The 13078-nt window shown below is 51.6% G+C and overlaps 1 protein-coding gene across 13 annotated transcripts in view; it reads left to right on the top strand.

The window, feature by feature from the left end:
- The first annotated feature begins 8683 nt into the window (after positions 1–8683).
- The window catches only part of FAM118A (family with sequence similarity 118 member A), a 30580-nt gene continuing 26185 nt past the window's right edge, over positions 8684–13078 (top strand). For 3 of the 13 annotated variants that reach the window (XR_010116989.1, XM_063622942.1, XM_063622941.1), the window contains exon 1: positions 8713–9017. The gene's annotated coding sequence lies outside the window, so the exon portion shown is untranslated. Of the gene's footprint in view, positions 9018–13078 lie in introns of all 13 variants that reach the window. The other 10 variants (XR_008652686.2, XM_063622939.1, XR_010116988.1 and 7 more) reach the window with 8 other exon arrangements.

Genomic DNA, 13078 nt, shown 5'->3' with positions numbered 1-13078 from the left:
TGGGGCATCACTGATGTATATAATAAGATGCACCTATTTAGAACATATCTGATGAGTCTTTTTGTTTGTTTGTTTGTTTTGTTTTGTTTGAGAGGGAGTCTCTCTCTGTCGCCCAGGCTAGAGTGCAGTGGCACGATCTCAGCTCACTGCAACCTCCGCCTCCCGGGTTCAAGGGATTCTCCTGCCTCAGCATCCTGAGTAGCTGAGACCACAGGCGCCCGCCACCATGACTGGCTAATTTTTGTATTTTTAGTAGAGATGAGGTTTCACCATATTGGCCAGGCTGGTCTTGAAGTCCTGAATTTGTGATCCGCCCACCTCGGACTCCCAAAGTGCTGGGATTACAGGCGTGAGCCACTGCGCCCGGCCTGATGAGTTTTAACAAATGTATACACCTGTGAAAGCTCCACTGCGATGGTGATAACATCCATCTCCCTCAGAAACTTCCTTGGGCTTCTTGGTAATCCCTCCGTCCCACCTCTGCCCACCCTGTACTGCAGTGATCCTTTTTTTTTTTTTTTTTTTTTTTGAGACAGTCTCACTGTGTTGCCCAGGCTGGAGTGTAATGGCACAATCTTGGCTCACTGCAACCTCCACCTCCCAGGTTCAAGTGATTCTCCTGCCTCAGCCTCTTGAGTACCTGGGATTACAGGCATAAGCCACCATACCAGGCTATTTTTTGTATTTTTAGTAGAGACAGGGTTTCATCATGTTGACCAGGCTGGTCTCAAACTCCTGACCTCAAGTGATCTGCCCACCTCAACCTCCCAAAGTGCTGGGATTACAGGCGTGAGTCACCGCACCCAGCCTGATCTTCTTTCCATCACTAAAGATTAGTTTGCAGTTTCTATAATTTTTATATAAATGGAACCACATGGTATGTTCTCTTTTGTGTCTGGCCTCCTTCACTCAGCATAACTATTTTGAGATTCATCATCCTGCTGCGTGTATCAACACTTTGCTCCTTTTCCTTGCTGAGAAGTATCCCACTGTGTGGATATTCTACAATGTGTGGATCCATCATTGACCTGTTTTGTTTCCAGTGCGGGGCTATCGCACATAAAGCTGCTGTGAGCACTCACGTGCAGGTCTCTCTGTGGACATCTGCTTTCACTTCTCTTGGGTAAATACTGGAGAGTGGAATGGCTGAGTCATATCATGGGGGTATGATGAAAATATATATATTTTTTGAGGCAGTCTCAGGCTGCAACGCGATCTTGGCTCATTGCAACCTCTGCCTCCCAGGTTCAAGCAATTCTCATGCCTCAGCCTCCCAAGCCCCACCACGCCCAGCTAATTTTTTGTATTTTTAGTAGAGACGAGGTTTCGCCATGTTGGCCAGGCTGGTCTCAAACTCCTGGCCTCAAATAATCTGCCCACCTCAGCCTCTTTTTTTTTCGGAGACAGAGTCTCACTCTGTTTCCCAGGCTGGATTACAGTAGCACGGTCTTGGCTCACTGCAACCTCCGCCTCCCGAGTTCAAGCAATTCTCCTGCCTCAGCCTCCTGAGTAGCTGGGATTACAGGTGTGCACCACTACACTCGGCTAGTTTTTGTATTTTTAGTAGAGACAGGTGTCACCGTGTTGGCCAGGCTGGTCTCGAACTCCTGACCTCAGGTGATTCGCCCGCCTCACCCTCTTAAAGTGCTGGGATTACAGGTGTGAGCCACAGCGCCTGGCCGCGGGGTATGATGAATTTTTAAAGAAACTGCCAAACTGTTTTCCAAAGTGTTTGTACATTTTTTATAGGAAACCTTTTTATTTTGGAATGATTCACAGGAAGTTGTAAAAAAGAAATGTACAGGGAAGTCCTGGGCACCTTTACCCAGCCGCTCCCTGTGTTAATGCCTCATATAGCTACAACATAGTTATGCCAAAAACCAGGAAATTCAAATTGGTACGATACACAGAGCTTATTCAGCTTCCACCAGCCACAAGTGCTTGTGTGTGTGTGTGTGTGTGTGTGTGTGTGTGTGTGTGTGTAGTTCTATGTAATTTTATCAAATATGTAGCTTTGGGTTACCATCAACACAATCAAGATACAGAACTGCTTCGTGTCCACAAGGCTCCTGCACCCCTGCACAGCCACACGCACCACTTCCCCAGCCCCAAACTCTGGCAATCACTAATCTGTTCTCCATCTTGACAATGTTGTCATTTAAAAACTGTTCTATATGACATTTTGGGCTGGATGATAAAAACAAAATTAAAAATGAAAATAAAAATAAAATAGAAACGGTTCTAGAAATGAATCATGGAGTTTATGTAACTTTAAAAGATTGCCTTTTCTTCATGCAGCATAATTTCCTTGTGATCCATTCAAATGATTGCATATATCAATAGTACATTCTGGCCGTATGTGGTGACTCATGCCTGTAATCCCAGCACTTTGGAAGGCTGAGGCAGGTGGACCACCTGAGGACAGGAGCTCAAGATCAGCCTGGGCGACATCATGAAACCCTATCTCTACTAAAAATACAAAAATTAGCTGGGCGTGGTGGCGGGCGCCCGTAATCCCAGCTATTTGGGAGGCTGAGGCAGGAGAATCACTTGAAGCTGGGAGGTGGAGGATGCAGTGAGCCGAGATCACGCCACTGCACTCCAGCCTGGGTGACAGAGCGAGATACTGTCTCAAAAAAAAAAGAAAAAAAAAAAGTGTGTTCTTTTTGTATTTTTTGTAGCAACAGGGTCTCAACATGTTGCCCTAGCTGGTCTTGAACTCCTGGCCTTAGGCAATCTTCCCCCCTCAGCCTCTCAAAGTGCTGGGATTACAGGTGTGAGCCACTGTGCCCGGCCTCCTACTTATTGCTGAGTAGTATTCCACAATATAAATGTGCCACAGTTTGTTTAACCATTCACCCACTGAAGGACATTTGGGTTGTTTCCCGTTTTTGGCTATTATATCAATATAGTTTTCATTTCTGTGGGATAAATACCCAAGAGCACAATTGCTGGATGTTTTGGTAAGTGTAAATTACTTTTATGTTTTTTGTGTTTTTTTGAGACGGAGTCTTGCTCTGTCACCCAGGCTGGAGTGCAGTGGCGCGATCTCAGCTCACTGCAAGCTCTGCCTCCCGGGTTCACACCATTCTCCTGCTTCAGCCTCCTGAGTAGCTGGGACTACAGGCGCCCGCCACCACGCCCGGCTAATTTTTTGTATTTTTAGTAGAGACGGGGTTTCACCATGTTAGCCAGGATGGTCTCCATCTCCCAACCTTGTGATCCGCCCACCTCGGCCTCCCAAAGTGCTGGGATTACAGGCATGAGCCACCGCGCCTGGCGCAAATTACTTTTAAAAGAAACTGCCAAACTATTTTCCAGAGTGACTGTACCACTTTACACTCTCACCTGCAATGTATGGATGGTCCAGTTTCTCTGCATTCTCACCAGCAATTGCAATTGGCGTCATCTCTTTTTTATTCTAGCCATTTTGGTAGGTGTATAGTGGTATCACATTGTGTTTTTGATGTGCATTTTCCTAATGAGTAATAAAGTTGAGCATGCTTTCAGGTACTTATTTGTCATCCATATATCTTTGGGGAAGTATGTGTTCAAATCTTTTGCCCAGTGTTTTTTTATTTTTTTTATTTTTTTGAGACAGGGTCTCGCCCTGTCCCGCAGGCTGGAGTGAAGTGGCGCGATCTCGGCTCACTGCAACCTCTGCCTCCCGGGCTCAAGTGATCCTTCCATCTCAGACTCCCGAGTAGCTGGGACCACAGGCGTGCACCACCACACGCAGCTAATTTTTATATTTTTTGTAGAGACACAGTTTCGTCATGTTGCTGAGGTTGGTCTTGAACTCCTGGGTTCAAGCAATTTGCCAGCCTTGGCCTCCCAAAATGCTGGGATTATAGGTGTGAGCCACTGTGCCCAGCCTTACACAGATTTTTAAGATTGAGTTGTTGACCTTCTTATTTATTGTTTTAGAGACAGGGTCTCACTCTGTCACCTAGGCTGCAGCACAGTGGCACAATCATAGCTCACTGAAACCTCCCAAGTCCTTCACTCAAGCACTCCTGCTTTCTCAGCTTCCCAAGTAGCTGGGACTACAGAGGTGCACCATCATGTCTGGCTAATTTTTTTTTTTTTTTTTTTTTTTTTGACATGGAGTCTCTCTCTGTAGCCCAGGCTGGAGTGCAGTGGTGCAATCTCGGCTCACTGCAACCTCCGCCACCCAGGTTCATGCCATTCTCCTGCCTCAGCCTCCTGAGCAGCTGGGACTACAGGTGCCCACCACCACGCCCAGCTAATTTTTTGTATTTTTTTTAGTAGAGACGGGGTTTCACTGTGTTAGCCAGAATGGTCTCGATCTCCTGACCTGGTGATCCACCCGCCTTGGCCTCCCAAAGTCCTGGGATTACAGGCATGCGTCACTGCGCCCGGCCATGTCTGGCTAATTTTTAACATTTTTTTAGTTGAGACAGGGGTCTCACTATGTTGCCCAGGCTGGTCTCAAACTCCCGGCTTCAAGCAATCCTCCCACCTCGGCCTCCCAAAGTGCTGGGAATACAGGCTTGGGCCACCGCGCCTGGCCCCTTCTTATTGAACTGTGAGTGTTCTTGTTATATTCTAGATTGGGTCCTTGGTCCGACATATATTTTGCAAATTTCTTCAGTCTATGTCTTGCCCTTTAAATTTTGTAGCAACATCTGTCCCTTACACAACTTCATTTGCCTTCATAGCCTCATCACGCCCTGACACCCGGGTTCATTGTCCATTTCCCCACTCACTACGCTGTGAGTGGCAGATGGACCTGACAGCAGTAACTTAAGCGTACCCTGGTCTAAGAAGAATATGTGTTTGGAGTCCTGAGCTAAGGAATCTGGGAGTGGCCAACTAGGAGGTTCACTTCTTATCTATGAAGAGATCTGAACCCCTGGCCTGTTGGTCCCTTGGAATGCAGGTCGTACAGGGGATCCAGGCCCTTTGTTGTGGCTTAAATGGAGGTTGCTAGGTGGAGGGGGCTCCATAAAAATTGCTATATAAATTGCACGCTTTTTACAAATGATAGTGTTTCTCCTGTCCAGCCCACTGCCACTGGATCACTTTTATATCTAAGTCCTCAATAAACCCCATGTCTCATTCACTGGCTCTGGGTCTCTTCTTCGGCCTCTTGGACACGGTGCCATTCTCACTGGAGTCAATAGGGGCCTGGCACACCATGTTGTCAGCTCCATGAGGGCAGGGCTGGTTTTCCCGCTATGTCCTTGCCTCCTTACACAGTGGTCCAGTAGATATTGTTCAGTGCTCCTGCCAGTCCTCCCGGACATGGCGTGTCTTGGGGGCAGGTGACATGGACTGGTGAGTGGAGACCTCAGAGCAGCCTGTTGCAAAACTTCCAGGCCAGCAGTAAGGGGGCCTGAGCTGGGGCACGGGCGGGGTCTGAGGAAAGGGAGACGAGCGGATGGAGAAGGAGGGCCAGAGAGACTTTTCCAAGGTGCAGGCTCCCCTCTTCCCTTCCCCTGCCTGCCATACACACCCCGCCTGCTGCTCAGCGATGGCATCGCAGCCCCTCCTGCCAGCCTGCCCAGAGGCAGGGAGCAGCAGGAGAGTTTCTATAGGAAATAGACATGGGCATGGGTGGCATGTGGGGAGGCTCTAAAAGGCTTAATTAGCTCCTTTACCATGAGTGTGTTTGCAGCATGTATGTGTAATGACACACATGGTGTGAGGGTGTATATTGCATGGTGCGTGTTATCTCTGTGGGGTGTGTTCTTGTACACCGGTGCAGGGCATATATGTGTTATGATGTGGGTTTGTCCAGCGAATAAAGCAACAACTTCCTCTCCAGGATGGGAGGACTGTTAGGTGGTCTCTGTTGTCCTTTCTGTCCATTCTTGAGAGCATCCCACCAGGGACCCTGCCTGTGAATCTGTTGGCTCTCTCTTTTCTGACAGTGCAAAGCTCCTTCTGCAGCCAGACAGACCCTGGCAGCAATTCCAAGCAGATGCCCACTTACCAGCTTGGACTAGTTGCTCTAAAGCCTCTGAGTCTGCTTTTTGGTCTGTTAAAGAAGATTAATAACACCTACCGCGCAGGGTGGCAGCGACAGTGAGGAAAGGTATGCCTATGAAGAGCTTGGAATAGTGCCTGGCACACAGTAGGTGCTCAATTCACAGTAGTGTATATGCCCCCCCACAGGTATGTACATTCCAAATGCACCAACGCCCCTCAAGGTACCCTCAATACACAAATAGATTGAGTCTGGGCTGGACGTGGTGGCTCATGCCTATAATCCCAGCACTTTGGGAGGCTGAGGTGGGAGGATCACTTGAGCCCAAGAGTTGAAGACCAGCCTAGGTACCATGGTGAGACTCTGTCTCCATGAAAAATAATTAATTAAAAATTTAAAAAATATATTATAATTTGAAAACTTTTAAAAAGGAAAGAAATGGACTGGGTCTGGTCACTGGGCTCCTGGTGACAAGGCTTGCTGTGCACACACATCTTCATTAGTGTGAGTTGTGCTCACACCGGCTGTGTGGAGGCTGGGACAGACATGGACACTCCGCAGTGCCCACTGATGTGTCACACCCACACATTAGCACCACGCCGACCTCTTGCCAACCTGCCATATCTGCCCCCTTACCTACTCAGAGTGGTCAAGGTGCCCAGGGGACAGTGTCTCTCAGTAACTTTCCGCAACCTGAGAAAAAGCTGTGTCTCTCTCAGATGTGGGGAAGAGGGGAGCCCTCGTTTCTGAGGCATCCTTCCTGCTGTCCTTGCTCTTGTAAGGCTGACTGGCTGAGTTTTTGGGTGGAGGGGCTGAGGCCCCCAGCCTATCTCAGATGGTGCTGAACGTGGCTGGAGGTTATGATTGCTTTGGTCCCACCACCCCTCAGAGGATGCCCTGCGCAGAGTCTTGGGTCTGACTGACCTCGGCAGCACCCAGCCCATAAGGTCCTGTTAATCAAAATCCTTGCTGGGGCCTGGGAGCTCCTTGAGGGAAGGGGCCACATCTCCCACAGGTCTAGGGCTTCAGCACCCAGCACAGGAGCAGGTGTTCATGAACTGAATTATATATTTTTTGCATTAAAAAAAATTTTTTTTGAGACAGAGTCTTGCTCTGTTGCCCAGGCTGGAGTGAAGTGGCATGATCTCAGCTCACTGCTGCCTCTGCCGCCCGGGTTCAAGTGATTCTCCTGCCTCAGCTGGGATTACAGGTGTCCGCCACCACGCCCGGCTAATTTTTGTATGTTTAGTAGAGATGAAGTTTTGCCATGTTGCCCACGCTGGTCTGGAACTCCTGACTTCAAGTGATCCACCCGCCTCGGCCTCCCAAAGTGCTGAGATTACAGGCGTGAGCCACCGGCCTTTTTTTGCATTTAAGTGGCACCTCCAGGGGTTGGGGAGCTGTACCCAGTGGTGGTTACATGTGTGGGCTGAGGCATGGAACTACACAACCTCTTGGGCCTGAGCTTCCCCTTGTTAAATTGGAATAACAATGAAGACGCCTTCCTCATAGGGTTGTTCCAGGAACACCACGAAGGAACGCATGCAAAGTGCTCAGGGAGTGCCTGACCCCACATACAGAGCACCCAGGGGCTGCCCTCTTCATCCCAGAGTCACTGCTCCCACTGTTTTCTGGGCTCTGGCCCCCCCTAAAATTTCACAGGCCGCTAACACAACACTACCTTCTGTCACAAAATGAGTGCTTCCTAGAGGGCTAGGGTAGGGGGAGATATTAACAGCCAACTTTAAAATCAGGCGGGAGAAAAAGGCGCCAAGGAGAGAGGAAGTAATAATTGACTCCAGGTTGGGCAAGGCAGGCTGGGAAGAGGAAGTGGATTGGGTCTTGTTTAGGTAAGAGAAAGACTTAAGTGGCAGACAAACGAGGAGTAATAAGATAGCTAGGGGGCCCGTGCCCAGCCCACCCACGCACAATCTCACTTAGTCCTCGCAATATCCCCAAGGTAGGTGCTAGGATCACACCCTTTACGGACGCGGCACCTGGGACAGGGATGCGCGAGGAGTCAGGGGGCCTCGCTGGATCGAACCTAAGCTGGGAAAGAGTATTTCTTGTATTTTTAGTAGAAATTCTCAGCCTCGGGGAAGAGTATTTCTTGATGAGGGAAGAGCGCGGGGAAGACACTCACGCACGCACAAACATGTGGGCGGCCATGGTGTGCCCAGCGCCGTGCTGGCTTCTGGGAACCCCCAGTGGACAAGACGGACAAGGTACCGGCTCTCATGGGAAGTGGGAGCCAGACAGAAGCGCACCTAATTTCGGAGAGTGACAAGCACTCTGAAAAAGAAAGAAGGTAGGGCTGGTGACTGGCCAATTTAAGCGGGCAGGAGTCTGTTGGGGGACGGAGACCAGCCTCAGGTCTAGGTCCGTCTTGGGTTGGGGACAGAAGCTGTGCCTAAGTGTGGTGCAGGATGCAGCTGCAAAGGAGCGCTTCCGATCGCACTTGATGCTCGCCACGTCCCTGCAAAGTGCTCCCGCCCCCATTCTGCAAACGAGGAAACTGGACGCGCGGCTCGCCGGGCCAGGTAGGGCTGGGACGCCGACTCTGGGACCAAGCGCTCTCCCGCACAAGCCCTCCCCGGCACACTCGACCGCGCCTGCGCTGGAGACCCCCCGGGGGGCGTGGCCTCACCGGTGGGCGGGACCGTGGTCACCCAGGTGGGCGGTGCCAGCGGCTCTGGCGGCGGGGCGGGGCGCGCGTCCTGGCTCCGCCCTTCCCCGGGGCGGGGCCTCCGGGGACGGCGGGGCCGTTGGTTTCGGCACGGAACGTTCACGCGGCGGGGGCGGGCGCGCGGAGGAAGGGTTTGCGGCGGCGCCGCTGCCGGCTAACGCGGAGGGGCGCCTGGAGGCGGCGTGGCGTCCGCTCGGGCTCCGGCCCCGGCTCTGGCTCTCGCTCGCGTGCCTGCGCAGTCCCCTCCCCGAGAACCATCCCCTTGCCCCGCCCAGCGTCTGGGGCGCGCGGCCGCCGAGAGACCCCGGAGGCGTAGCCGGCTGCGGAAGAGAAGAGGTGGGAGCGCGAGCTGGGACCAGCGTCTTAGAGGCGCCGCAGGTGAGGGGGCGGGGCGGGCCCGCGGTCCCTGCATCCGGAGACCCTGGGGACCCCAAGATCCTCAGGATAAGCTCCGGCCCCGGGGCCACCCCAGGACTCCCTCTCAGCTCTTCCCCTGGAGCCCCTGCCCCCGAGACCCCCTCAGGATCCGCCCTGCCCCCCTGCCCCTCCAGGCCCGCGAACCCCGAAACTCCAAGATTTTCTCTGGACTCCGAGACCCCCTGAGAACCCCGGCCGCTAGTGGGCCCTGAGAACTGTTGGTTCCGGAAACTCTCGAGGTTCCCTTGGGACTTGCTTCCAGCAGCCTCCTCAGAAGCCCCCAGGCCCGGGGCATCTTCCTGGGGGGAGCCGTGGTTCCCAGTGTCCTTAGCCCCGCGAGACCCCGGGCCCCCGTGCCGCCCACCCTGAGGCTCCCTCTCCGACCGGATCTCAGGGCTAGGTTTCTCCAACTTGAGGACCCTGGACCTGCGGGGCGTGGGTGGAAGTGTTCCCAGGGCTGATGATAACTTAAGACGATAACAGCGTGCCCGACGACCACCTTCTAACCTGTGGTCCCCGCGCCTGCAGGTGCAGGGCCGGGTTTAACTTTTAATGTTCTGCCGAGACTCATGTGGCCCCACAGGACAGTCGATAGAGCAGGAGACCTGAGGTAGCCGAGGGCGGCCGAACCGGGGAGGGGGCGAGTTAGGGCACATGGGGACGCTTTTAGGTTGTCTCCTTAATTTTTTCATTCAAGGAACTAACATTTTTTTTTTTTTGAGTACCTGATAGGCTCCAGGAATTGACACTGGAAATAGAGATGACACGGTCCCTGCTGTCAGGGCCGAGGGACCTGGGGCATAAGACAAGTAGGTCATTTTTATCTGGAGGAAGCTGTGTCGTCGCTGGCAGGGAACACATCTGGGTGGGCATGGGATTCTGGGAAGGGGTGGGATTCTGGGGAAGCGGTGGGTGTTAAGGAGGGCGTCTTAGGAGTCGTGGGGAGGAGATGCAAAGTAGCAGGTGAGCTGATTCTTGAAGGTTGAGCTAGAGGAGAAGTTTGCCAGGGTCATTCCAGGCATTTCCAGGGGAAAGCCAGTATGTCAAAAGGCAGAGAGGCTGCCACCGCACACAGCGTTGGAAGGCGGGAGGTGTGGCTGGAGCGCACCTAGTGAAGGTGGTGTGGGAGTGAATGCTAAGTGCGGAGAACCCAGCTTTGCTCCCGGAGGCCCACCGTGCCCTTGGCCCTTTCTTGAACGACTGCACCTGCCATTGTCCTGAGAAATGATCCAGCTGAGCTGAAGGAAGGTGGGAAGTGGTCAGGGGGAGAAGTGAGAGAAGTGTCTCGCTAGAGACCTGGTATGGGAGAAGCTGGGACTTTTGCAGAGTACTGGGTTTGAGGTGGGAGTGACAAGAAAGAGGGTGTGATTCTGAGAGCCAGTCAGGACCAAAGCATGCCCAGTTTAAGCTGAGTGGAGGGTTTGGTACTTCAAGGGAGTGGGTGGCCATTGAAGGGCTTGGGGAGGAGGGGGGCGGGAGTTGTGTTTTTGAACGATCCATGTGGCTGTGGTGGGGAGACTTTTTTGGAGGAAGCAAGACCCTGTGAGAGATGGGGGTGACCTGGACCAAGGCGGTGGTAGTGGGAGACTGTGGCTTTCTGGAATGGGGCTAAGCTTCCGAAAGCCCAGGCCCAGAAGACTCGTTCCCGCTCTTTCTTGTCTGAGCCTGGGGTCTGAACTTTAAGTGAGGTTTTTGTCCTATTACCATAGGGTCTGTGGTCACCTTAGTGCTTCATGGTGACTGTGTATGTGTGCTTCACCGTAGTCTAATGACCACACAGGACGCAGTGGGGCAGGGTGGGGAGAGGCTGAGTCTCAGAGGTGGGCCAGGACCATGCTGGGCTAGGGGTCCTGAAGAGAACCTGTGTGTGGAAAAAACACCCAGCGTGCTTTTTCTATTCTCTCACTCAACGAGTATCAACAGAGATGTCTTCTGTGACCAAATGTGGGGAGAAGTTTCTCCCTGCCACCAAGCGGGCAATCATTAGTGCAAGAGACGCCAACTGGGTGTCTTCCAATTCAGTTCTGACACTGTCTACCTGAAGATAGCATCAAATCTTGCAAGTCGAGGGCTCAGTCCCCCAAGACTGCCCTCCACCCCTTCCGACACCAGTCACAAGCTTGATCCTCTGGAACTTCGGATCCATCAGCTTCAAGTTGGGGTTCCCATGACCCTTCCTTAGGTTTGATTAATTTGCCAGTCGCGGTGGCTCACGCCTGTAATCCTAGCACTTTGGTAGGCCGAGGAGGGTAGATCACCTGAGATCAGGAGTTCGAGACCAGCCTGGCCAACATGGCAGAACCCCATCTCTACTAAAAATACAAAAAATTAGCTGGGCATGGTGGTGTGCACCTGTAATCCCAGCTACTCAGGAGGCTGAGGCACGAGAACCCCTTGAACCCAGAAGGCTGAGGTTGCAATGAGCTGAGATTGTGACACTGCATTCCAGCCTGGGAGACAGAGCAAGACTCTGTCTCAAAATTGCTATAGAACAGGTCACAGAACTCAGGGAAACACTCAGGTTTACTGGTTTGTTATAAAAGATATTGCAAAGGACACAGATGAGAAGATGCATAGGGTGAGGCGTGGGGGATGCTATGCAGAGCTTCTGTGCCCTCCCCGGGGTGTACCATCCTCCAAAAACTTCCGCATGTTTGTATTTATCTCTCAGGAAGCTCTCAGAACCCAGCCTTTTTGGGCCTTTTATGGAGACTTCTTAAACATGTAGCCATGCTTAATTAAACCATTGGCCTTTGGTGATCAACGTAATCTTTAGCCCTCTCTTCCCCAGGTTAGTGGGTGGGGCTGAAAGTTCCAAGGATCTAATCCTGCCTTGGTCTTTCTGGTGATAAGCCCCCTTCTGAAGCTGCCCAGGGCCTGTCTGCGTCAATCAGCTCATTAGCATACAAAATGACAGCGCTTTGGAGATTCCAAGGATTCTAGGAGTAATAAGACGGGAAACAGGATGAAGACCAAATAGAGATTTCAACAAAATGGAAAGCTGTTGGAGGGGAGACAAGTTCAGATGTGTCAGAAATTTCCCTCTGGTGACTATGTGGGACTAGAGGACTGGAGGGGCTGGGACTGGAAGCAGGTGCCTTTCAGTGTCAGACACGTCATGAAGGTTTTTTCTGTTTTTGTTTTTTTTTTTGAGATGGAGTTTTGCTCTTGCTGCCAGAGCGGGAGTGCAATGGTGCGATCTCGGCTCACTGCAACCTCTGCCTCCCAGATTCAAGCGATTCTCCTGCCTCAGCCTCCCAAGTAGCTGGGATTACAGGTGCCTGCCACCTTGCCCAGCTACTTTTTGTATTTTTAGTAGAGACGGGGTTTCACTATGTTGGCCAGGCTGGTCTTAAACTCCTGACCTCAGGTAATCCATTCGCCTTGGCCTCCCAAAGTGCTGGGATTACAGGTGTGAGCCACCACTCCCAGCCAAGTTGTGAGGGCTTTAAGACTGTGGCAGACGGTATGGATTAAACAGATTTAGGAAGAAAAATCTACAGGACATGTTTGTTGAAGTCTGGACTTAGGTGAGGGAGAGAGAGACTCAGGGATAACTGTACAATGGAACTTCCTGTAGTAACCAAAATGTAATGACTGCTGTCCAGTACACACTGGCCGCTTGTGGCTGCCGAACACTGAAAATATGACTAATGTGACGCAGCTGTTTAATTTTATTTAATTAGCTTAATTTTAATTAAATCTAGGAAGGATTCCTCATCACACATCTAGGGTGTAGTAGGAAGCACACTGTTCCAGGCTTTGTTCTTTTATTCCATTTAATGCTTCCAGCAACCTTAGGAGGTGTAAGATATTCTTTCCTTTGTAGAAAAAGTAAATAGGCTCAGGCATGAGTCCTTGCCCAGGTAGTAAGGAGTTCAGCCAGTACTGATTTGTTGGCCAGGCTCTTGCTCCTATATCCTACCTCCTTCCCCCAAGGAGGCTGCAGCATCTCCTTGTCAGGAAAATGCCGTCCTCTTGAGTGATGGCATTGTTCCTCCATGTGGCCCTCCTTATCTGTT

The sequence above is a fragment of the Symphalangus syndactylus genome, chromosome 18 (assembly GCF_028878055.3).
Source record: "Symphalangus syndactylus isolate Jambi chromosome 18, NHGRI_mSymSyn1-v2.1_pri, whole genome shotgun sequence".
NCBI classification, from domain to species: domain Eukaryota; kingdom Metazoa; phylum Chordata; class Mammalia; order Primates; family Hylobatidae; genus Symphalangus; species Symphalangus syndactylus.
Note: the sequence above shows the minus strand (reverse complement) of the source record. Positions and strands in the feature narration are given on the sequence as shown.